This window comes from Chelonia mydas, chromosome 4 (genome assembly GCF_015237465.2).
Source record: "Chelonia mydas isolate rCheMyd1 chromosome 4, rCheMyd1.pri.v2, whole genome shotgun sequence".
NCBI classification, from domain to species: domain Eukaryota; kingdom Metazoa; phylum Chordata; order Testudines; family Cheloniidae; genus Chelonia; species Chelonia mydas.
In genome coordinates, this window is record NC_057852.1 from 27,039,777 (window position 1) to 27,065,049 (window position 25,273).

The window sequence follows — 25,273 nt, forward strand, 5'->3', positions numbered from 1 at the left end:
CATTTTGTGAATATGTGTCGATTTCACTGATTTTTTTTCAGTTTAAAAAAAAAGTAAAAAAAAAAAATTCAAAATTTGAAATGTTCCATTTTGATATTTTCAAAATGAAACATTTCAGTTTAAAATGACTATTTTGAAATATCCTCCATTTTAATTTAAAAACCCCCAAAACCCTCAAAATCAAAATTGGAATGTTTCATTTTTCAGTTCACTGAAAAAATTTTGTTTTGGGTTGACCCAACATGATTTTTCGTCCAACTTTTTGAACGTGCCAGTGAACTCAGAAATTAGTTATTTGTACAGCTCTATGTGTCAGGTTTTGTGTATACAAGTAGGGGTACTAATTCCTGAATTTTAAAAAATGAACACTTAATTTTGAGGCCCCCATTCTTTGTTTGCCCAACTTCACATACCCAGGGACCCCCTACCACCTCTATCTCTATAGCTGAACTCTCCCACCCCAAAATCCATCTCAGTGTTTGCTAGGCATAGCTTCTATTCATAGTTGCACCTGAAATTTGCTGGCAAATATTGGCAAAGTTAGAAGTTAGGAAGAAATTTCCCTTTTTTCACCAACCACAACTCTTTTAAAAGAAAACTAGACCTTTGGGCACTTTATGGATTTCCAAGCTATAATCTGGGCAAAGGTAAGGTCCAGACATGCAGTAATTGCCCAGTAAAAGCAGTGAAAAATTGTGAAACACCTCACACAAAGATTTGAAGTTCAAACTGTTAAAAATGGACAAATCCTACACAATTGCTACCACCCTGAAAAATGAAAGGACCCTGAGAAAATTCCACTTTTAACTTTCTTCAGGGTACCTTTGTAATACAGGACAGGTTATCTCCTGAAATGAAACTTCCCATGTAACCTGGATTACAGAGCTAATGGTGTGCCACCATAATCACTACTGTTATTTTAAATAAAGCAATCTCCATAGAATGAGGAAGACATATAAAATCATTAAATATTTGGAGAGTGTAACACTAGTAATGGGCTAAAATGTGTGTGTATATTTTTTAGTATTTTAATTAGTGCCCCTACCCGTGTGTGTGTGCATGTGTGTGTGTATATATATATAAATAGGAAATGAAAATTAACCCAAACTTGCAAGAGTAACAAGAGGAATTACTACAAAAAGCCAACACAGTATGTTTTCATGATACATCCCATTATTGCAAATGCTTGTTTATTTACTCAGTGTCATTTCATTTGGAAGTTTCAAAAGGGAATCTCTTTTTATTTATTTCCTCCATAAACAAACATACGGTGCTGGTTTCTTATTGTTAGGTTGCCCAGTTGTGCTAGGTTGCTGGTATACTTATATAAAAGAACAGCACTGTAGAATTTACACTAGGAGAAAATCCTCTTTAAAGAACTACAAATACTTTGAAAACCAATATAAGAAAAATAAAGTAGGTCAAATGTTGAGCCTCCTAACCTTTATAGTTCCTTTTAACAATTCTTCTTTCAGAGCTTGTGTAAATTTCACGTTATGCAGACAGACCTTGGCCAGCAATCATTTATTTTCTTTGTGTAATATGGAAGCTTTGTGGCCCTTTCAATTACATTTTTTATATAGATGGAAATTGCATGATAGTTTCTGCATGAACTATTTAACGAGGCCATGAGTCCACAGTGCTCCATTGCTGATGATGTTGTATGTAGGCTGAGCTAAAAATTAGAATACAATATTTTCCTAAATCATTTAAAATTTCATATTTTGATTGGTTCAATTAGTAACATGTATCACTTAGTCTTTCTCTCACCTCCTCTCTTTAATTACTCACGTTTTCTCCCTGTCCAGGGAAGTTCCTATATGTTTCTATACATACTTGAAAAGTTAATAAAATAGTTTTAATCATTAAAAAAATGGCACTTTCATTGTCTTAGCATATTGTGACCTAGGGATCCCTTGGTGCCCAGTGTTGTGAGGGAGTGTAGGGATTGAGTACCTATTTAAAATCTGGGGAAGGGTGGGGGCAAGCCTGCCCTCATCTAAATGCCCCTCCCATAGCCTAAGGGGAGGAACCAGTGAACCCAGGTCTCAACTGAAGTCAGAGGACAACTGATGAATAACAGGAAAGGGAGTGAGGGTCACAGGGTCAAAAGTAGGGATCCTGAGGGGGGACACTGAGCAGAGAGCCAGACAGCACCTATTACTCCTCAAGGCATCCGGGGAGCCAGTGGACGTGGCCCAAAGGAACTCTTCCTGGATGGATAGTCAAAGAAAGGGGTGGAAATAGCCCTCACCATCTCAGAGCACCTCCCTGTCCAGCATCCTCCTGTTGGTATGGTGGATGGCCACCTTGGCCAGTACCAGGAGGAGGTAGATGAGGCGGTCTTGTAACTTTGTGTGGCCATGGATGGGGTGAGTATAGATCAGGAAGTGCAGGGAAAAGTGCAGCCAGAACCTGAGGAGAAGGTTCTGGAGGAGCTGGAAAAGGGGGTGCAGGCAGTGAGTAGATGAGCCTGCATCACTTGGAGGCTAGTTAGTGCCACAGGAGAAGTTGATTGGGGGTAATGATCCAAGCAGGCTAGTGGGCTGGATGGGATAAGAACTCAATTGGCCCCATCATCCCCAAGCTGATAAAAGAGGCACAGGAAGGAAGTGCAGAGAGGGGAGGGAGAAGTACAGGGCTAGCTGGGGCTAGTCTTACAGAGGGAGACCTCTGTTTCTCTCAGATCCTGCTGAGAGGGCCTAAAGCTCAGCAAAGATTGTGAATAGGTGGGAGCACGGGAATTGTTGTGATATTGGTGAAAGGAAATAGAAATAAAGTGTCACTGAGAGCACACCTGATGAAGTCCATGCGGTTTCTGCAAGGAAGAGGACGGGGGCAGGCCTCTGTTACAGAAGTGTATAGGGTTTTACAAGGATCCCCAGGGTTGGATATCTGCAAATATTCAAAATGTGGCATGTGATGTCTCTACACACTGGTTGTCATAATCATTGCAAAATAAATGGATGTATAATATTTAAAGAATTATGCATCTATACTGAAAATTATGTTCTTAAGGTCTTGGAGTTAAGGCAGGTCACCAAGAGGTGACATGCCTCGGAGATGTTCCTTTTGGCAGGAGGTAACAGACAAAAATCTCCTTGTCTGGCCATTTGTGTATTACATACCTCACGCTGTACGTGTGTTTGCATACTAAGCCAGGTGCCAATTAAGAGATTGCCAAATATACAAGAAAGGAAATCTACAGTAAGGAACAAACAGCGGGTGTGTGTGCCTGTCCTGGTAATGAATAAAGACAAAGAATTGTTCTGGTGTCCCTTGAAGTACAAAGGGACATATTGAATCCTTCACGGAGGAGGGAAATTGACAGCATCACACATGTGGTGAGATGTCCTAAAGAAATATCTTCAAAAGAGTTTACAATCTGCTGATCCCCTCGTTAAGCAGGAAAGCTATTGTTTACTAAGGAGCAGAATTTAGCACCAATTGGTATACCCAAGAGCAAAGCAAGTAAGTGGAGTTTACCCATTTTTCTTGTGGAGAATATGGAGTTTAGGTTAAGTTAGGTGACCCACTTATTTTTTCACCACTGCTAGCACTCTGATATTGCATTATACCTCCCCCCAACAGTGATTTAAATAGGAAAGCTTGCAGTATAAGGTGCTGCTTAGCAGGAGTAACAGTGTCAGAACTGGGCCCTAAGGGTCATCTCTACAAAGGGATTTAGGTGTTGCAACTTCTAATGTATAGTTTCCTATCCACCAAGTGGAATTTACAAACCCTGAGTTAGGCACCTAGATTTCCTCTACGATGCATGGGGAGAAATAGTAACCTCAGAGTGGGATCCACAAATACCTGCATGCTGGGTGGAGAGCCACCTAAATTAATCACTGAGGAGAGGGAGGTGCCCTAAGCCCTGCCCTTCTCAGGGACTTAGGTGCCTAAATCTGGGCTGGAGGGAAGCACCTGTCTCCACTGTGATCCCCAGCTGGCAATCCTGTTCCTAGAGTCAGATGCATAAGCCATTTCTTGCAAGTACAATGGGGGCTCACGCTGAACTCCACACAAAACAGCAGCAGGAGGAAGAAGACAACTCCTCCTCATGAATTTTATCCCAGTGGTTCAGGTAATCACCCAAGATGTGGGAGACTCTAGTTCAATTTCCCCCTCTGCCTAATGAGGAGAAGGGGTTTGAACTTGTGTTTCCCATCTATCAGGCGAGCTCCCTAACTACTGGACTATGGTGTATTGTGCTGTGAGTGTCTCTGTCTTGCCTCAGGAAGCTGTTCCACTGAGTATAAATCATTAAATATGCATTGGGCCAGAGAGACGGGGACTCTATACACCACTCTGTTTCTCAGGGTTCCAGACTCCCTACTGGGGAGCCAGGCACTGAGTTCCAGTTAGGATCTCGGTTTCCAGGCTCCCTGTCATGGAGCTGGGAGCCTTGCAGTCCTGAGAGCCCCAACTCAAACTGGGTCTTCCTGGACTGCCAGGCTCCCCACTCCGTGGCAGTAACCCTGGATGCCCGCAGAGCCATGGCTTCTGTTGCGGTTCGAAGGACTTCCAGGCTGCTGGCTCCACAGCTGGGAATGTAGGGTGATGCTCCCTGCAGTGAGTACCAACCTCAGCAGATGGTTAGAGAGCAGGGCACAAACCCCAAATTGGCTGTTAGTTCTAGACTTAGATTTTATCAACTAATTATCAAGTGTAAATTCCTCAGGAACAGCCTAAACATGGAGTAACAGCCAGTCCCCTTGGATACTTCTCCTCCTGCCCCTTCCCCCAGTCATTTTGTGTGTAGGTAGCTGTGCTTTGAAAATGCCCACCAGATCAGGCCCCACAGGCAAGACAGGCAGGGAAAGCCTATCTTCATCTGATTTGAGTTTCTGGTTAGGGTGACCAGGTGTCCGGTTTTGGACTGGAACACGCGGTCAAAAAGGGATCCTGGCAGCTCCGGTCAGCACTGTTGACCGGGTCATTGAATGTCTGGTCGTGCCACTGCACCGGGGCTGACTGTCAGGCTCTCTGTTAGGCAGTCCTTGGAAAAGTGTATGAAAAAGTGTTTCTGTGTAGGCAAGTATGTGCATGCATGCATTGTATGTATGTAAGAGACTGTGTATCTTTGTATCGGGTGGTGTGTGTATTGCCCCATGTGTATACCTGGCTGAATAAAATTTGCAGCCTAAATCTTTGACTTTTATTCCTTTTGATGGCTTGTGCACACAAAACCTGATGACATAAAATGTGTGTATTCATTTCATAACAAGTTTTTAAAAGAAGGAAACTCTAAAGGAAATGTATTATTTCTTAAAAAGTGAATGATGTTGGCTAGTAATTGCAGAAGAGCCAATGTATCATACATTTCTCCCCACCTTTGTCTAGCTACATTATAAACTCTTTGTTGCAGACTCTCTCTTTTTCTGAGTATGTCTGGCACCTACCACCCTGGAGCCCTGGTCGATCTCTAGGCCCTAAATAACAATTGTAATATTAAATAATGTGGAAGTATGTGTTAGTACATGGTAGATGTGTATACATGAATACACGTGTGTATCTGCATGTAGGTGTGGGAATCAGTTTCGACAGATTTATTTGTACAGGTATCTGGACAGGTGTGCATTTCTGTGGTTGTGCTCTATGGATTTGTCTTTGGGCTTCAAGAGTGGGACTTTAACGGACCCACTGCAGCTGTGATAATGTGTGGTCCTAATTCCACACACAAAATTACAATAACTTTAGTAAACAAAAAACATGGAGCTGGTTATGCAAAATGGGAAGAGGGGAGGGAAAGAATCATGAAAACCTTTGTGAAATTTAATTTGTTTAAAAATTATCTTTTTTGACTATTTTGCTGCCAGCTCTAGTGTCCTGTAACAAATAAAACCTGAACTTATCACTACACATCTGTCAAAACAATAAATATGCCTGTTTGGGCCTTGTAGTGAAAATGTGCACTGAGAGAGGGTAGGGGAGAGCAAGCGACGGAGGGAGGTGGGTGATGGAGTGAGTGGGGGGCAGGGCCTCGGGAAGGGGCAGGGCACGGGCGGGGCGAGGGGTTCGATTTTCTGGAATTAGAAAGTTGGCAACCCTATATCTGGTTAGGGCCTCAGCATTAGGTGCCTACGCCATGGCACTGTGTGCATATTTAGAGGCAGAAACCTGGGGGCTTAGGGGACTTTTACAGCAAAAAGAATCAGGTGCCAAGAGATTTGTCAGTGTTTTTATGGTTAGGCAGCAGCATAGCAGGGATTCTGAGCCTAAATTTTGGACGTAAGTGCCAAACTCCCTCTTTAGGTGCCTAACTCCTTTGGTGGATCTGGGCTCTTTTCCATGAAACTTGAAGGCACAAAAGCAAGAACATTTCTACTCAAGGCAAATTGTGCATAACTAGTATATTCCTGTTATAAAACCGTTGTAAAATGTCACACCAATTAGACTGCAAGCAAAGGAAGAGACAGCTTTATGTCTGAGCATTTGGAAACTGCATTTATTTCATATCCGTGTTTTGTCCTGTTATCTGTGTGAACTACCTAACACATTAGAACTTGCAACTATGTTAAATTGACCATGAGACCTGGAACAACTACAGCAGTTTGAATAGTTAAATTAGGCTGTGTCCAGTGGATTATTTATTGAAATATATGTCAGCATAGCCATTATGAGCTTCTCTAATATGTTCCGACTAACAAGTCTGATTCTCGTGACATATTGAATTTATGCGGCATGTGGTATAATGTAGAAAGTTCATTTTGCCTAAACTTAATTTCACTTATATTTAGTTTTTATTAAATGTTTGTCAATTTCAATATCTTTATATTGAATTCATAGAAAACTATGGTAACCTTCCAGTGGTCAAACAAATACTTCCGAATACAAAATGTCAAATCCTGGTAAAGTTATACTTTTATTATTTTCTCGAGCAACTTCTTCTATCGGTGCAATCAGAGATTAATTCTTACCATTTTCCTAAAGCAAAGACAGAGGAGAAAGGGCTTGGTCTTCAGGTAGAATAAATCATTGTAACTCCATTGATTTCACTGGAACTGCAGCAACTTTCAGAAGCTGTGGATCTGGTCCAGTATCTATACAAAACTTTGTATGCTATATTGCCCCTGCAGGTGCAATGTGTGTCCATGTTGGGGCGGGGGAGAGAATAATTAGGAAGTACAGAGAGAATGCTATTCCCTGCAAACAGGAGGAGCACTGGGAGAACTGCCTCCAAGTATCTCCAGTGGTGCAAACAGCTTCAAAGGGGACAATGAGGGGAAGAAAGGAGGCAGATTCAGAGCCCTGTACCCACTCCACACTGGTCCCTGATTCTGCAACCTGCACACTTCCTTTGTGAATTGGGGAGGGATTTGGTCTCAGTGACATTTTTCCCCAATGCATCCCACATCTCCTCTTCGGGCAGTGCAGCTCCCCACTGTCTCCAAGTCACAGTTCTGCCTCATAGGTACAACCTATCCCTTGTTTACTTTGGTCATTTAAGCAACTATCACTTTTCTAGTATGACTGTTTTTATCAATATCTTATCTTTATCCTCTTTTAAACTTGTTGTGTGTGTGCAATGTTTTCTATCGGTTTGAAATACTTTTCATTGCTACAATAGTTTAATGCTTGTTACTGATGAAAGCAGATGATGAATCAATGCATTTTATCCTTTTAGATGCTACTCCCTGTTTCATGGTATATTGTATATTTCTAGCCCACCCATCCACTGTGGAAAAAGTTCCTCCTCTGCCTTGGTGGGTCCTGTGCTTATTGGCAGATTTGCTCACCTCAAAGATTCACCACAGCCCTCGGTTTGGCCACTTTTGCTAGTGGCTCAAACCTGCCGTTCACTCAGCTAACCTCATCACCGGCCAGCATGGGGAAAGGGAGAAGAACAATCCCCGCAGTCTCTGCTGACCCATCCAGTGGGTCGGGGGATAGGCCAGGGACCTTCCCCTCTGGTGGGACCAAAGTCCAGATCACCTACATTTGTCTCAAATAGGGAGTTGAAGGGGATGGAGGGAACCCGGGTCCGCCCTCTACTCTGGGTTCCAGCCCAGGGCCCTGTGGATTGCAGCTGTCTACTGTGTCTCTTGTAACGGCTGCATGACAGCTACAAATCCCTGGGCTACTTCCCCATAGCCTCCTCCCAACACCTTATTTATCCTCACCGCAGGACCTTCCTCCTGATGTCTGGTAATACTTGTACTTCGCAGTCCTCCAGCAGTATGCCTACTCACTCTCAGCTTCTTGCGACTCTTGCTCCCAGCTCCTCACACGCGCCTCACTAACTGAAGTGAGGTCCTTTTTAAAACCAGGTGCCCTGATTTGCCTGCCTGTCCTAATTCATTCTGGTAGTTTCTTATTTGGCTCCAGGTGTCCTAATTAGCCTGCCTTAATTGGTTCCAGCAACTTCCTGATTGTTCTGGAACAACCCATGATCTTACTCAAGGAAAAGGGACCTGCTTAATCTGGGGCCAATATATCTATTTTCTATCACTCTCCTGTAGCCATCTGGTCTGGCCCTGTCACATATCCTCCACCCCGATCAACACCATCGGGTTGGGCAACTTGGGATGTCGGGCAGTGTACCTGCGACAAGCCATCTGCATTGTCATGGTGGCTTCTGGCCCGGTGTTGTATGGTGAATTGGAAAGGTTGTAGGGACAGGAACCATCTGGTCACCCTTGCGTTCTTCTCTTTATTTCGCTGCATCCACTGGAGGGGTGCATGGTCCGTCACAAGGGTAAGCTGTGGTCCCAGGAGGGAATACCAAAGTGTTTCCATGGCCCATTTCACAGCAAGGCACTCTCTCTCAACCACTGCATACTTCTGCTCTCTCAGGAGGAGTTTTCTGCTGAGGTAGAGGATTGGGTGTTCTTCATCTCCAACCATCTGCGATAGGACAGCTCCCAATCCTACTTCAGATGCATCTGTTTGTAGAATAAACTTTGTTGAAGTCCGGGGCTATAAGCACAGGGTTACTGCAGAGGCTGTCCATAAATCTGTTAATGCTTTCTCTGCAGCATCTGTCCACTTCACCATGTCCGGACCCCGGGCTTTTATGAGGTCAGTCAGGGGACTTGCTCTGCTGGTGAAATGGGGAATATATTACCGGTAGTACCCCACCACACCCAGGAATGCCCCCACTTGCTTTTTCCGATTTGGCCAGGACCAATTTTGGATAGCCCCCAGTTTGTTCAGTTGGGGCTTGACCATGCCCCTTCCTACAATGTAGCCAAGGTATTTCACCTCAGCTAGCCCTATAGCACACTTGGCTGGGTTGGCTGTGAGGCCAGCCCATCTTAGCATGTCCAGAACAGCTTCCAACTTTTCCAAGTGGGTCTCCCAGTCGGGGGTATGAATAATCACGTCGTCCAGGTATCCAGCTGCATAACTGGTATGTGGCAGCAGGAGCATATCCATAAGATGCTGGAAGGTGGCAGGTGCCCCATGCAGTCCAAAAGGAAGAACCGTATATTCAAACAGACTCTCTGGGTAGAAAATGCTGTCTTTTCTTTCGCATCTTTGGCAAGGGGAATCTGCCAGTATCCCTTTGTTAAATCAAGGGTGGTCAAAAATCAGGCATTGCCCAGGCGGTCAACTAACTCATTGATGCGGGATATGGGGTATGCATCGATTTGGATATCTCATTCAGCCAGCAAAAGTCATTATAAAACCTAGTGGTGCCATCAGGTTTGGGCACCAACACAGTCGGGCTCTACCATTGACTGTGGGACTCTTCAATGATTTCCAGCTCCAACATCCATTTTACCTCTGTCTTGATCTCCTCCCGTTTTGCTGCTGGGACCCGGTAGGGCCTTAAAGTTACATTTGCCCCAGGTCTGTGATAATGTGGTGATATGCTTCAGTGGTCCAGCCTGGTTTGGCTGAAAACACGTCCTGGTATCGGTTGATCATCTCAGTTACCTCCTTATTCTGGTTCAGTGTCAGATCCGTGGATATCCTTATCTGCTCCTGCAGGTTATTTCCCTGGAGCAGGGTCTCTTGAGCCACTACACATATCTCTTGCTGGTGCTAAGGCTTTAAGAGGTTAAATTTATTCTTGTTTCCGGCGTTCTGGCTGCCACACCTTGTAGGTTACTTCCCCCATGTGTTCAACCACCTCATAGGGCCCCTGCTATTGGTCCAAAAGCTTGCTATCTGCCGTAGGTACCAACACCATCACCTGATCCCTTGGTTGGAATTGTCAGACTTTTGCCTGGCTATTGTAATGGGTTCACTGGGTCTCTTGCACCTTTTCCAAATGTTCCCGTACAATAGGGGTGACCTGGGCAATCCAGTCTCGCATCTGCAATACATGTTCAATTATACTTCTCCCCTCATTGGGTTCCTCTTCCCAGATCTCTTTGGTGATACCTAATATACCACGGGGGTGGCGCCCATATAATAATGCAAAGGGGGAAAACCCAGTTGAGACCTGAGGTACCTCCCGGATGACAGCATAAGGTAAGGTAGTAGGGTGTCCCAATCCTTCCCATCCCGACTTACCACCTTCCTTATCATAGCCTTGAGAGTTCGGTTAAACCTTTCTACCAGCCCATTGGTCTGCAGATGATAGACTGAAGTTCTCAGGGTATGTATATGGAGCAGGGTACAGAGGTCCTTCATAAGCTTCGACATAAATGGGGTTCCTTGGTCTGTTAATATCTCCTTTGGTAGCCTCACTTGGGCAAAGATCCCCATCAGTTCTTTGGCTATCGTTTTAGAGGCCGTGTTCTGCAGGGGGATGGCTTTTGGGTAGCGAGTAGCATAATCCAGAATGACAAATATACATTGGTGGCCCTGGGCTGTCTTCTCCAGGGTCCCACTAGGTCCATGGCTATTCGCTTGCTCGAAGGGGACCTCTGTGATGGGAAGGGGTACTAAAGGTGCCTTCAAGTGAGGACAGGGACTGTGCAGCTGACACTCTGGACAGGAGGTGCAGTACCTCCGCACTTCTTCATGTACTCCAGGCCAGAAGAAATGTCGTAGGACCTGTGCCAAGGTCTTTTCTACCCCCAAATGCCCCCCAAAAAGATGACTATGGGCCAGACTTAATACAGCATTCTGGTGTTTTTGAGGTACTAGAAGCTGCTGTGCCTTCTGACCCTGTACATGTGCAACTCGGTACAAGAGATTCTTTTTCATTATGAAGTAGGGTCCTGGTCCCTGGGTTTTCCCTTCCACAGGGACCCCATCTATTTCTGTCACCTCGTTCCTAATGTTGTCATACCTTGGGTCTTCAGCTTGGTCCCGTCCAAAATTTCCTCTCCCGGGGCAAATCTGCCCGAGCTCTAGGGGGCCAGTGTTTGTTGCCTCTCCTGGTTCAGAGACATTAGGGTGGGGGTCAGGCTTGGGTCCTTCCTCCTCCGGGACAGCCTCCTTTCCAGCTACCCTAGTCTGCCTCCCCACAAGGGCTACTCTCTGTCCCTGGGCCAGGATCCGGGTCCCCAAGGCCTTAGCTGCCCTTCTTTCCCTTTTCGTCTTTCTACCCTGCCTGGAAGTAGAGAACAAATCTGGGGATATTTCAGAGAAGATTGGGGGTTGACAGTTTACTGTGGATGCCTCACTAACCTCAAAGTTTTCCCCTTTCTCTAATCCCCCTACTGGGAGTAAGTCTCCAAATCCTGGGAAGTCCCTCCCTATGAACACCGGGTATGGGAGCTTAGGGACTACATCTGCTGCTACCTCAGTGGTGTTCCCCTGGATTTCAATTTTTCCTGGAATGGTGAAGTAGTAACTAACTGTCCCATGGACGCATGTCACCCCTGTGCGCTTTGCCTGCAGCAGGTGACTACACTTCACAAGCTTCCCTGAAAGAATTGTGATTGCACTCCCCGAATCAACCAGTGCCATGGTCTCTACCCCATTCAGCTTCACTGGTCTGGTGTACATATGTGGGGTTAGTGAGACCCCCACAAGGTGGATTAGGGAGCATGGGTCTGCCAAGTTCCCCAGGTTACACTGCATAGGCTCCTCGGCATTGGGACACTGTGCAGCTATGTGTCCCCACTCCCCGCAGGTGTAACATCTGTATGGGGCCCTAGGCATTCCCCAGTCTCTTGGTTTGGGCAGTCTAATGACACTATCCTCTTTCCCCTCAGTGCTCCGACACTTTGTGGCCTCCGGTGGGCCTTCAACCCCTCTCTTTTTCCACCTGGGCCCTCCTGGCAGCCCAGTCGCCCGAGGTCTGGGGCTTGGAGCTGCTAGTTTAACCCAGGGTGCCTCTTCCTTAACTGGTCAGGTCAGCTCCCTTGCCGTCCTTTGCCTCTCTACCAGTGCGACAACCTCGTCATAGGTGGAGGGTTCATTCTGGCTTACCCAGGCATGAAGGTCTGGCGGTAGTCCTCTCATGTACCAGTCAATGACCAGAACCTCTAGTATCGACTCCGGGACTCGGTTCGTAACCGCTTTCGTGCGAGATGGATGAGGTCACATAATTGGGACCGCGGGGTTTTGTTTTCCAGGTACCACCACTCATGATACCACTGGGCCCGCACTGTGGTCATTACCCCAGATCTGGCCAGGATCTCTGCTTTCGGCTGGGGGTAGTCTGCCACAGCCTCTTCAGACATATCATAGTAGGTCTTCTGGGCCTCCCCACACAGGAATGGGGCAAGGATGCCAGACCACTGATCTCAAGGCCAAGCCTCCCGTAGGGCTGTCCTCTCCAAAGCCAGGAGGTATGCCTCTACATCATCCTCCTGCATCATTTTCTGCAGCCAATTGCTGGCCCGTATGATCTGCGTCCCATCATGGCCGTGGTTCAGCTCTGTAAGGGTCTTTACCTGGTTTACCAGTTCCCACAACATAGCATGGTCTTGAGCAGCCTGGTCCATCAGCAGGTGATTAGTCTCTTGCTGCAGCCACACTGCCTCCTGTTGGGCGGCTGCCTGGACATGGGTAGCCTCCTGCTGGGCAGCCGTGGCTTGTATCAGTGCCTGCATTATGTCATCCATTGTGGTGAAAAAAAAATAAACCCTCTCCCTTTTTTTTTATCACCCTTCTTCTTCTGCCGTGGTGTGCACACCAAATCCCACTTCTTACACCAGTTGTGACAAAGTTCTTCCTCTGCCTTGGTGGGTCCTGTGCTTATTGGCGGATTTGCTCACCTCAAAGATTCACGGCAGCCCTCAGTTTGGCCACTTTTGCTAGTGGCTCAAACCTGCCATTTACTCAGTTAACCTCATGACTGGCCAGCATGGGGAAAGAGAGAAGAACAATCCCCGCACTCTCTGTTGACCCACCTAGTGGGTCGGGGGATAGGCCCGGGACCTTCCTCTCTGGTGGGACCAAAGTCCAGGTCACCTACTCTTGTCTCAAATAGGGAGTTGACGGGGATGGGGGGAACTCGGGCCCGCCCTCTACTCTGGGTTCCAGCCCAGGGCCCTGTGGATTGCAACTGTCTACAGCGTCTCTTGTAACAGCTGCGTGACAGCTACAACTCCCTGGGCTACTTCCCTATGGCCACCTCCCAACACCTTCTTTATCCTCACCACAGGACCTTCCTCCTGATGTCTGGTAATAGTTGTACTTCGCAGTCCTCCAGCAGTATGCCTACTCACTCTCAGCTTCTTGCAACTCTTGCTCCCAGCTCCTCAAACACGCCTCACTAACTGAAGTGAGGTCCTTTTGAAAACCAGGTCCCCTGATTAGCCCGCCTGTCCTAATTGATTCTGGTAGCTACTTAACTGGCTCCAGGTGTCGTAAATAGCCTGCCTTAATTGGTTCCAGCAACTTCCTGATTGTTCTGGAACAGCCCATGATCTTACTCAGGAAAAAGGGACCTGCTTAATCTGGGGCTTATATTATCTACCTTCTGTCAGTCTCCTGTAGCCATCTGGTCTGACCTGTCAGACCACATAAGTATTTGAGAGAGCAGAATTTTTTCTTCCTGCTATTTTTGCCATCATGAATATGTTTCCAAATGTTTTTGACATTCTCACTGTTGGGTATATGTCCTTTTTTATTTCTTCCTTACTTATTATTATTCCTTACGCTTTTGCATTTCCCTTCTGCTTGTAGCATCTTATTTGCAACTGTAAACAAATGAGAAGTCTTGACTTCACGATTAAAACACTGCAAACATTACTGTACTGTGAAACTTACATTTTCACATATTAATTACTGATCTTATTTAGTCAACAAGAATACCAAAAAGGAGAAAATCTGTTTCTTCTTTCTCTTGCAATATTCTTCTCATTAATGGATTCTACTTGCATACCAAGTGGCTAATACTCAAGAGATAAAAAAAGCTATTGTGGTTATATGTCACATGCCAAAGTTGCCTGGGTAATATTTCAGAGGCAAAAAGTTGGAAGACAGTATAACTGGGACAATGTGTCCTATTTCCCTTCAGGGAGCTATTATGCTGGAGACTCTTTTATTAACCCTTCTGCACCATTACAGTAATGTAAACCCCTGAACTGGACACAGGTGTATTCTCATCAACCTTTTAAATAGTGACATAATGATTTATCCTGGTCTGTGCTCTTTTCTTTCTTCAGATAGCCCAGTTTTACATTTGCTTTCCTAATAGCAGTCGGAGATTATTGTGGTGCTTGCTTTCTTCTCAATTACTTCCAGGGTCTCTACTTGGTTAGTATATTGCAGTGTTTGTGTGCGATTATTTAGGGCATAGTTCCTTTGACTATTTTTTAACCATTTCCACTAGCTACTTTACAGTGTTTAGTTTTTAATAAGAACAATATTTCAGTCAAGATAATCTGGATGGCAAACACAACACCCTTGAAATCATGCTGTGCATGGACTGGTTGCTATTTTTTTTTGGAAGGTTTATGATTCCACTGAAAGCATCAACACTTTTCAGTTTGGCCTGAAAGGCAAGGTTCAAGAGAGTTCTTAACACTTGGATCATCAACTCAGCAGCCTCTAATGGCTCCCTGGTGTCAATGCATACTTAGGGTGCCCTTAATCTGACTCTAAAGAGTTATTTCCAGAGAGCACTTTTCAGATTAAACTTCCTTAAAGTGGTTGTCTTCTGCCTAAGGGCATTGAATTAATTGTTTACCTACTCAAAGCTGTTAGCCCATATAATGAAAGGGGGAGGAGGGAGACAAAGAAAAATGCTGTCCTTTAATGTTTGCTTGAATTTTAAAATATACTCCAATTGTATCTCTTATTGGGCTCAGTCCTGCAAAGTGCTGAATATTCCGGCTCCACTGAATTCATTGGGACTACACAAATGCTTGAAGTTAAGTATGGACTTTTAAGCAAACTAAACCATGTTGCAATAAGAGAGAAGATCCTGTCATGGATCAATAACTGGTTAAAAAATAGGAAACAAAGGGTAGGAATAAATGGTCAGTTTTCACAGTGCGAAGAGATAAATAGCTGGGTCCCCTAAGGATCTGTCCTGGAATCAGTGCTGTTCAACATATTCATAAATGACCTGGAAAAGAAAATCAACAGTGTGGTGGCAAAATTTGAAGATGATAGAAAATTACTCAAAATAGTGAAGTCCAAAGCTGACTACAAAGAATTACAAAGGGATCTCACTAAACTGGGTGACAGGACAACAAAATGGCAGATGAAATTCATTGTTGATAAATGCAAAGTAACGCACATTGGAAAAAATAATCCCAACTATCGGTACAAAATGATAGTGTCTAAATTAGCTGTTACCACTCAAGAAAGACATATTGGAGTCACTGTGGATAGTTCTCTGAAAACACCTGCTCAATCTGAAGGGGCAGTCAAAATAGCTCACAATGTTAGGAACCGTTAGGAAAGGGATAAATTATAAGACATAAAATATCATACCATTATATTTATCCATGGTACGTCCACACCTTGAATACTGCATGCAGTTCTGCTCACCCCCTCTCAAAAAAAGATATATTAGAATTGGGAAAGGTACAGAGAGAGCAACAGAAATGCTTAGGGGTATGGAACAGCTTCCATATGAGGAGAGATTACAAAGAGTAGGACTGTTCATTTTAGAAAAAAGATGACTAAGGAAGGGGTATGATAGAGGTCTGTAAACTCATAAATAGTGAGGAGAATGTAATAGGGAAGTGTTATTTATTCTTTCAGGTAACACAAGAACCAGGGGTCACCCAGTGACATTTATAGGCAGAAGGCTTAAAACAAACAAAAGGAAGTACTTCTTCTGACTTAACCTGAGGAACCCCTTGTCATGGGATATTATGAAGGCCAAAACTATAACTGGGTACAAAAAAGAATTAGATATCTTCATGGAGGATAGGTCCATCAACAGCTATTAGTCAAGATCGTGAGGGATGCAACCCAATGCTCCGGGTGTCCCTAAATCTCTGACTGCTAGAGACTGGAACTGGACAACAGGGGATGGATCACTCAAAAATGCACTCTTCTGTTCATTCCCTCTAAAGCATCTGGTCACTGTCAGAAGACGGTATACAGGGCTAGATGGACAATTGGTCTGACCCAGTATGACCATGCTTAAGTGCTTTGCTGGACTGGGACTGGTGTGCTCACCATCTTTCAGGACCAAGTCTAATTGACTATGTCCTGGCTGTCACCCCACATTCCATACAGTCAAAGTTAATAGAAGGTCTGCCCATGAGGAACTTGCAGGATCTAGCCCTTAGTTTGCATCTAGCCAGGCTTGTGTGACATAGAGTATATTGTTTTGATTATCTTGAGTTTCTCCACCATATTCAGCAAAACGTATGTAAGAATGTATGTGCTTGCAGGTATACACCTTATATGCCAAATTTTACCCTAAAGCTAATTTTTATATCTCAGTTATAAGCCTCTGAAAACAAAGGTCTCTAATGGAACTGCAGACACATCCTTAACTATAGCACCGCTACTGGGTGCCTCTATAATACAGTACATATTTCTTTGTGAAAGAACCGAAAGCTGCAATCATAAAGGTTGGCTTTATGGTATCGAAATTCTCAGTGTCTGTACCTCCAGGGAGAAAAACAATTAGAGAAAGACAATCTCCCTAAATAGGCTGGGAAACTGCACTGCTGTATCTCTGCTTCATTACCCTGCCTTCTTCTCATCTCACGTTTTCCACAAATAGCATGATTATGTTTACCTGACATCTTCACACTTCCCCACTGAGATGGCTGAGGATGCTTTGAAGCTGAGCGAGACAATGCTTCCTAAGAGGAGCCACTTATATTTTCATTTTAAGGGTCTAATTCTCAAACCATTTCAGTGAGTAGTTTCATTCTTCAGCATGTTACCTAATATGGGTCCCTGGCAGAACATGTAGAATGAGCAAAGGGCACTTTTGAAAAATAACCATATACAATAACAGGAAGAATTACATTATGCTGATATAGCCTTGATTTCCTCATAGGAAATCTCAGACTGAGATACTAGGGAATATTCCTGAATTAACATCTTTCAGTAGGGAATATTCAAACTTGGCAATTTTTTTTGAATGGCATTAGAGATAATTTACATAGAAAAATTGGTGCCTCTCTTGAGAAACCTTCTGCCCCCAAACACTGTCTGGGTACTAGTCCCTAAGTGTTGCACTGGGATAAAGTGCCCTTTTGTATGTGAAACCCTTAATATGAAAGAAAAAAATAAACCTTTTTGAAATAATCTGTGAACCGAAAGCTACCAAGAATTTTTTTGTGGCTTTTTGGAAGAACTGAATCATAAACCTACAACAGCATAAAGGCTCGAGAAATTTCCAGCTTGCCCTGTTAAGAAATAGATGTTTTATTTTTCAGAGTTCCCAGGTACTGAAGGAGATCTCTGCACATTCTGTTTTAGTTGCCAGACTATAAATCTGAATAACTAAACTGCAGATAATTGGACATGATTCCTCAAATTAGAATCCAATATTACATGTGAGAATTAATGAAATTTCATTATGTATTACTGTCTACATTAATAAACTATGACTATATTAGGCTTAGTAGCAGTGTACAAGTCTCCTTTTCTTGTAACCCCTGGGATCTCTCTAAATCTAGTTCTAATCTAATGCTGTATGAGCTGCAGAATTACTAAACTCAAAATCATCTGAACATTTTGTTTGAAGCAATAATATCTGCAACACTTTACCATATGGTAAGTCCAAATGATATCATGAAATATCTCTACCTGTATATCTACATCTGAACACATACATTTTATAAAATAGGCTGGAAATCAGCCTTAAGTGCAGCAGCTGGCAGAACAGACCATTATTACATTGGCATAATCACCTACTATTATATGTGCTTTCTTAACAATTGGAAAAATACGTCTCCTAGAGGAAGGATTCAGCAGTTTTCCTTTACAGCTTTCCCTCTTCCACTGATCATGAGCTGGCCCCACTCTTCTGGTGAAAGAAGCTTCTTCTAGACTTAAAGCTCTTAAATAACTAGAATTCAAGCTTTGTTCCACAGCTGATTAAAAAAAAGCATCAAATAGAGAACATAGATTTAATTGGGACCCCTGCAATTCTGCTCTCTGATTTGCACCTTCTGGCTTCACCTGCTTGTTATAATTGAACAAACTCCATTTGTGCAATGACAAGAAAGCTTCCCGTGCTTACCCCCAATGCACACAATTTGTTAAAACTAACCTGTTGTGAATTTCCAGTGAAAAGTGATGTGATCACATCTCTGCATTAGTGGAGAACACAGCAGTGATGGGGCCGGTTTAGAGTGATTAACCAGTTTGAAGAAAGAATTCACTTTTTGACTATGTGTATGGATGCCTGACTCCACATCTCAAAGTTAAAATAAAGAGTAACTAATAAACAGCTACAGGTAATATTACTATCTACACACAGGCACTTGGCTGACACAGATCAGTTAAAAGGTGTGAATGATTCATCTTCAGATGTCACACCACTCTTTGAAAAGCACACATACACGTGTTTTACACATATCTCAGAGTAAAGAAGGCAAGAACCAACACCAGTATGTTGATCTACTTTTAAACTTATACTAGTTTTAGTATTTGTCTTATGATAGCACCTAGAGGCCCCAGTTAAGGACCAGGGTATCATTGTGCTAGACATCAATAATGTCTAGAAAAAAGATGGTTCATGCCCCAGAGAGCTTATGATCTAAGTATGTAAGTCATGAGACTATAGGAGGATACAATAAACAGATGAGCAGATCACAAGGTAACCATGAGACAGCTATGAAATCATTGGTCACTGGAGCTGTGTGAATAACTGATTTTTCAGTTCTCTGGTAATTCCAAAAAACTGGAGAAAAATTGTTTTGGGTTGACCCAAAACTTATTTTAAACAAATTGGTGAATCAAAATGTAAAAAATAATTTCATTTCAAGTTGACCTGGAGATTTTGTTTGACCAAAAACATGTTGTTTTGATTGTGAAGATTTTAAAATCTGTTTAAAAATAAAATTGAAGGAAATTATTAAGAAAAAGTAATTTCAAAATTTTAAAAATGAAATGTTTTAGTTTCAAAAGTATAAGAATGAAATGTTTCAACCTTTCTGGATCCCCCCCTCCCCCCCCCCCCCCCAACTTCAATAGTTCAGTAAAACTGACATGAATTTGAAAAATGTTTTGGTGTCACTGAGTCTGCATTTTTCACCAAAAAAAGTTTTGGACAAAAAATTTTGTCCAACTGTAATTGTCATAACCCTCAATAGGCTAGGAGTTATGTGTGTGGGGAAGGAAGGTGGAAGGAATGGGAGTGAAGTGTATTTTATTGTAATAGAATTATTAATGTTGCCACATAATTTGATCCCATTCATTAATGGAGTATGCAGGGCCCTAACTGTATCTAGTCTAGGCTCAGGTGAGCAATTTCACTCAGAAAAGTTGTTCCATTGAACACAATGTGACTACTTGTGTGTAGGGCACTTGTGTGTTTTTAAAATTGGTGCCATAGACTATAAACTCCTCAGAGCAAGGACTGTGGCCCAGAACTTAGGTGTACCTAATCTGTGTTTGTGGCTCCCCTATTCTGGGGCTAGTTCTACATCTGCATAGTCATCAAGGATGCTCTAAACTGCGATCGACTATGGCTCCAATCAGCCATTATTCCAACTGAGAATCCCTGAACTGTAGTGTTTCTCTGGCCTCACTCCTTTCCTCACGGTCACATCCTTTACATCAGGGGCCAAGAGTGGGTGGTGCAGGAGCCAGCTATGCCACCTATACATTCCCTTAGAATGGTGGCATCAACTGGCCAGTTTAGCCAGTTTTCCCCCTCGGATCAGTGAAAGGCAGCCAAAGTCAGATTTGGCCATATGTCTTTATTCCATTCTAATAACATTCCACCACATGCTATGAGAGCACATCTCCTGCAGTGAAATATAACAGCAACAGGGCTAATGAAATTACCTCTCTAAACCCCCTGTTTAGTCAGGTCACAAGTGAATAATTGACAAGATGCTCATTCAGTCACATGTGCACAACAAAGAACATGGTATATAAGTAAGGCTAAATCCTTAGCTGGAGTAAATCACTGGAGCACTCCTTGACTTTCATGGAGCTGTGCTCATTTGCACCATCGGAGGGCCTGGCCTATAAAGTGAAAGACCTAGAGAGTCATTTCCCACAGAGTGGGTTGTGTCCTAAAACAGAGATTGTTTGGCTACAACTTAATGTGGGGAAGGATTCCTGATTTTATGTCGCTGTTAAAAATCAAGAGAAAAAGTGTAACCCATTGATTCAGGTTGCTTAGAGATTAAATTTAAAAAACGAAACTCTTCCACATTTAACACACTGGTTCAAATTTTTAGTGGTGTCAATCAACATAGCTCCATTTACTTGAGTGGAGCTGCACTTATTTCCACCAGCTGAGGATCCAGCCAATTTGCCAATTTTATTTTGAATAAATAAAAAGCATAGATCTTATACCATACAAATAGATATTATTTAAATAATTCATAATAGCTAGGGGGATAGAAATAAATACAACGCAAAACTGTTCCCCTTTAAAATGCTTGCTAGAACACAACTGTGTTTTGTTTTTTAAGGCCAGCCTCACTGATGTGTTCTTGCTACATACTCTTCAAGAACTTATAAAAATACACGATTCTTTAAGGTCTAACTTATTTATGAGGTGGAGCTGGCATAGTCCCATACATCTAAACATTGCTCGCATCTACTAGGGCTGACTCAAATGTGGTGATGTAGCAAAGAAACTGCAGTTCATTTATTAACTCAGAGACTAGTTCTGTTTTGTTAAACATTCAGCTTCTGTAATAATGGCTTACTGTTAAGTAGCTCAGCTCTCTTTAGCACTTTAGTAAAAGTGCAGGTAGGTTTCAGGTTGGATCACACATGTTGGCCTTGCACCTGAAATATGTGGCATTCTCTTGAGGTCAAGTAAACAATGTGCTTATCAAATGCAAAGTGGTTAGTTTTCAGAGTAACAGCCGTGTTAGTCTGTATTCGCAAAAAGAAAAGGAGGACTTGTGGCACCTTAGAGACTAACCAATTTATTTGAGCATAAGCTTTCGTGAGCTACAGCTCACTTCATCGGTTGCATACTGTGGAAAATACAGAAGATGTTTTTATACACACAGACCATGAAAAAAGGGTGTTTATCACTACAAAAGGTTTTCTTTCCCCCCACCCCACTCTCCTGCTGGTAATAGCTTATCTAAAGTGATCACTCTCCTTACAATGTGTATGATAATCAAGGTGGGCTATTTTCTAGCACAAATCCAGGTTCCCCCCCCCGGCCCAAAACCCACTCTCCTGTTGGTAATAGCTTGTCTAAAGTGATCACTCTCCTTACAATGTGTATGATAATCAAGGTGGGCCATTTCCAGCACAAATCCAGGGTTTAAAAAGAACATCTGAGGAATGGGGGGAGGGAGGGAAGGAATAAACAAGGGGAAATAGGTTACTTTTTATAATGAATCAATCATTATCAGTCTCTATTCAAGCCTAAGTTAATTGTATCCAATTTGCAAATTAATTCCAATTCAGCAGTCTCTTGTTGGAGTCTGTTTTCGAAGTATTTTTGTTGAAGGATAGTCACTTTGAGATCAGAAATCGAGTGACCAGAGAGATTGAAGTGTTCTCCGACTAGTTTATGAATGTTATAATTCTTGACATCTGATTTGTGTCCATTTATTGTTTTACATAGAGACTGTCCAGTTTGCCCAATGTACATGGCAGAGGGGCATTGCTGGCACATGATGGCATATATCACATTGGTAGATGTGCAGGTGAACGAGCTTGTGATAGTGTGGCTGATGTTATTAGGCCCTGTGATGGTGTCCCCTGAATAGATATGTGGGCACAGTTGGCAACGGGCTTTGTGGCAAGGATAGGTTCAAACAGAGGTTCTGTTGTGTGGTATTTGGTTGCTGGTGAGTATTTGCTTCAGATTGGGGGGCTGTTAGGGGTTTCCTGAATAGTAAAATGGAGGGAGGTCTGAGGCCAGGAAATAGAGCAATCAAGCTAAGTTCTCACCCTTCTACAGAGAGAAATTGTTCAGCAAAAAAGAAAGTGATAATCTGTACTTGCTGCCATATATAGTAGAAAGAAAAGGAGTACTTGTGGCACCTTAGAGACTAACCAATTTATTTGAGCATAACCTTTAGTGAACTACAATTTATGCTCAAATAAATTGATTAGTCTCTAAGGTGCCACAAGTACTCCTTTTCTTTTTGCGAATACCGACTAACACAGCTGTTACTCTGAAACCTGTCATATATAGTAGGTGAGACAGAAGCCATCTGCTAGGAAAATGAAGTATTTATTTTACAAGCAAAAGGAAGTGGTGACAACATTTTGTGAATTTCACTTAAAACATTTCTATTTTGTTTTGGACAATTTTTTGCTGAAAAGTTTTGGCTGAAGTTTTGCTTTTCCATGAAATATAGCTACATAGCTATTTGCATGTTGGAAATCTGTATGAATTCGCGTTTTTTGCATTTTCACTGCAGAAGTTAAAAACAAGTCCATTTTCGCTCCAAGATCCAATTTTGAGCGAATAAACTGCTGAATCTGGCAAATAAAAAAGAAGAAAAGAAAATTCCCTTACTTGTAAAGACATAATTTAAAAAAAAATCTTTAAATTCGAAATACTTCATATTTCCTTGTGAATGTTTAACACACCTCTAATTGCACTGTACGTTCCAGTGATGGCTTCCCAAGTGCATGGGCTTGACTTCTGTTAGAGCCAAGGGCAGAGTTTAAAGGCATTAGGGATAAGCCTACACCAGGATATCCAATCAGATTTAACAAGTGGTTCCAGAACTATATGTGGCATCCATGTTCACCAAGTGACTCTTGGGTGCTAGAGGTATGACTGGTGATCTTCTTGCTCAGTCTGGTCTCAGGATGAGTGAATTCTGATTACATGAGATTGCACTGAATAGATGAACAAGAGTAGCTGTGATCCTGTCCCATCCTTTCAAGCAGTCAGAAAAGTAAAGATGAGAGAGAAACTCTTTCTCTCCACAAGAAGGGGAGAATAGATAGTATGTGACAGTGGGGGACACAGATTGCTAGAAATTAAGCACAAGTCAAGGTACAGGTGTTTCTTTGTTTTCTTGTGACAAGATGCCCCCAATTCTCACACAGGTACATTTTTTTAAATAAATAAAAGTGCTACAATAGAGTTCTATGCAACCAAAGGCCCAAGTTCAAAGGTAATGTGTGAGGTGGTGTAACTTTGACTCCCATTACCTGTGCATTCCTTTCCTCTCAGTTATAGTCCCTTTGTCCTTATATTCAGTCTAGCAATGTGTAAAGAAGTCAAAGTTGGTGTTACATACAAACCAAGGCACACAAAGAGGACATAAGGATATGATATAAGTTAAAGTGTGGGGATTACTTTAACTTATGCCTTCTCCTAGCTCCCCGTCATGTTATCTGCAGAGATAGGGCTCTGGATCAGTTCTCTGTTTGGGAGAAATCTGGTTACTGTAAAATTAAAATGAAGGATCTTGAGACCATTAAGCCAGCACTGCTGAGTGTGATAAGAGTCTGACAATCATCTTCTTCCGGTCTCCTTTTTTTTTTTTTTTTTTTTATTAAATTTTCTGATGTATATAGCCACAAGTTACAGAAGCAACATATTTTAAAGATAAGAGGTGAAATCCTAGTCCCACTGAAACCAGTGGCAAAATGCCCATTAACTTGAATTGGTTAATCCAAGCATTTCTCGTAGGTTATCAGAGATACTCTATTAGAAGATGTACTATGAAAACAAAACAAAAAACAAAAAAACCCATGTCACTGTCACAGCTTCCACATATGATGCTTCTGAACTTGGGGTATCTCTGTTCTTGTTCTGAGAATGCTTCTTTCATCATTACACTGAACAAGCTCACAGTGGCTTTGAGAAATTACGACCAAATGTATTGCTTATAGTTAAGATTAATTAATTACTGTAAAGACATAAGATACCTTATTCCACTAGCTCACTTTCGTTCCTCCAAAACTCACTGCCAGGCATCTCTTTCTTTGCCTGCCTCCGAACTGCTCCATGTGTGATCACACAAGAGCATCTGGGAAAGAGAACAGACCATTCTAATTTTGCCAGCAGGTGGCTCTTGGAAGGATGAAACAATATTCCTTTTTAAAATGGTGTAACATCCACTGAAAGAAAAATATTTTACTAGTAGAGGGCAGCTATATTTAAATGTGCATAGTATTATACAGATATTGTTACTGTCCTATGAAATGACAGAGAAGCTGAAGTACAGCTGGGCTCTGAACACATGCACACACACCAACACAGAGCTACAGTGTTAACTTCACGAAGTTACACTTTTCCCTTGGTTCCTCAAAGTGGTTTTATCACTGTATTAAAATAGAACTCCCTACTGGAATGTTCAGCTTTAGGAGACTGGCAATGAGCAGTGCAACCTTTCATCACTAGCAGTGAGGCTCTTACAAGTGCAACGCAGAACTTGCAGCCCAGAGGGAGTGGGGAAAGGTGGATTTAAGCCGCCTTTGTGCCTTCCTAATTCTGGTTTGCTCCAGAGGCCGAAGTGGCCCCCAGTATAATTTACACAGCTCTGAGGCCCTGTCTAATTTGTGGTGGCCTCTCCTCTCCCAGCTGCTCCCTCATTCCTATCAACGTGTTGACAGACACTAAGCTGGTATAGCTCCATTGATTTCACACTAGCGCATCTTAAAAATAATTGAGAATTATAGCATCTGGTAGTTTCATAACTTATGTGCTGGTAGACTCAGTCAAGTTCCTAGAAGACAGAACTGAATTTTTCCAAAGTCACCATAAGACTGGAACCAGTTGCTACAGAGCCATCTTTACAATATATGGCAGCCCAAGAAAGACCAGGCCCTCAAGTGTCCAATATGGGGGATCTAACCCTTGATTTACCCTTTCTCTGGTACCACTACAGTAGAGGAAGATGTGATATTTCTTGTGAAAGTACCACATTGT